This window comes from Vigna radiata, chromosome 1, assembly GCF_000741045.1.
Source record: "Vigna radiata var. radiata cultivar VC1973A chromosome 1, Vradiata_ver6, whole genome shotgun sequence".
NCBI lineage: Eukaryota > Viridiplantae > Streptophyta > Magnoliopsida > Fabales > Fabaceae > Vigna > Vigna radiata.
The window spans coordinates 29,540,315-29,542,017 of NC_028351.1; positions in this window are offsets into that span (position 1 = coordinate 29,540,315).

Sequence of the window (1,703 nt, forward strand, 5' to 3'; positions counted from 1 at the left end):
AGGATTTAGTTTTTCTTTCCTTTACTTTTTTTTTTTTTATTTTATTTCTTTTTAAATTTCTAGAATAGGTTGAATTTTAATTTCAGTGTGTACTCTTGGCTTTAATACTTTTTTCTGAAAATGTTTAACTAACTGATGTGCATGATGGAGCTATTTGATGATTAGTTGATGTGGATGAGAATTGGGTTGCAATGCATGTTAATATCTAGTGAAATAGATGTGTGACGAATTATGATTGTGGTTTTGATGCTAAGCAGGATGTATGAATGATTTGTGTGTGAGAAAGCATGTGTGTGAGATTTTGAGCTGTAGAGTTTTTATTGTTGTATGCATTGTTCACAGGAAAGCATGAATGATTTTGCCTTAATCTTGATGATTGATTGAATTTCGTGTGAATGTCATATGATCAAGGCCATTTTTGAGAACCCTTCTCTAGCCAAATTTCACCGAAAAAAATATGATACCCTTTTTGAACCTTAGCCTTAAACAGGTTGTGAACCCTTGTCTTGAAATTCTTTACCTTGAGTTAGGATGAGCTTAATTGTATGTGATATGGGGGAAAATTGAAAAGCAAGTGAAATGCATTGAGCTCAAATGTTGTGAAAAGAAAAAAATTCATGGGAAAAAGAAAAGCATGAAGATGAGCTCAATGAAAAAAAAAGAAGAAAGGAAAGAAGTTGGGAATAAGTAAGATTGGTGAGAAAGAGAGTTGTGCTTAATTGTTAAATATTATGAAAGCTCTTTTAACTCAAGGATTTTGTTTTTCGGAAAAACCAATTTTTCTTGTTAGCCCAACCTCATTACAAGCCTTGAAAAAGTCCTTTTGATGACATTTGCATGTAAAGATGTTGATTGTTTGAGATGAATGGCAATTTTGTTTCATGTGACTTGTGAATAATAGAGAGTGGAGTGTCACCTTAAACACTTGAGTGATTGAGTGAAACANTTGCTTGGTTTGAACTGTTAATTTTCATGAGTGCATTTTTGCTTGGTGGATTGATCATTCATAATGTGTAACATCTGTTGTACAATATCTGGATTGAAAGCATGCATGCATCTTATTTTGATTTCACTGAAGATTTGGGATTGAGTAGTTTGTCATGTATTTTGGGAATGAGCTTAGAATCAAGTAAAACTCAATAAATGAGTCTGTCGAGAGTTAAAAGATGTTTTTAGCGATATTATGCTTGTTTTGCATTGTTTTGTAGCAATTCTGAGAAAGTGAAGAATAAAGTTGAAGATAAAGGTCGTAGACTCAAGAAAAGAGAAGAAAATTGAAGATTTGAAGAGTCGACGCACCGCCCGGTGGCAACTTACACCACCGGGAGGTGCAGGGCGAGGAGTAGGCACTGGCATTGGCGCTGGTCGGTTTTGAGGGAAAACGCCGCGCGACAACCTACACCGTCGGGCGGTTTTGAGGTTTGTGGGAAACCACCGGGTGCCACACTTGTTCTGCCGGGCGGTGGTCCGCTGGGCTTGGGCCTGTTTTCTGTTGCGCTCCTCACCTATAAATACCCCTATTGTGAGTTCAAAGTCATTCTTTTGACAGGGGAGGACGACCAGACCTAATTTTTCTCTCTGGAGAGGATCTCTTAGATGCTTAGGCTGCTTTTCATCTTTTCTAGGGTTTGCTTTTCCATTCTTCTTCCATTTTTCATCTAGATTCACCATGAAAATGGTGAACTAAACCCTATTGTTGTTGG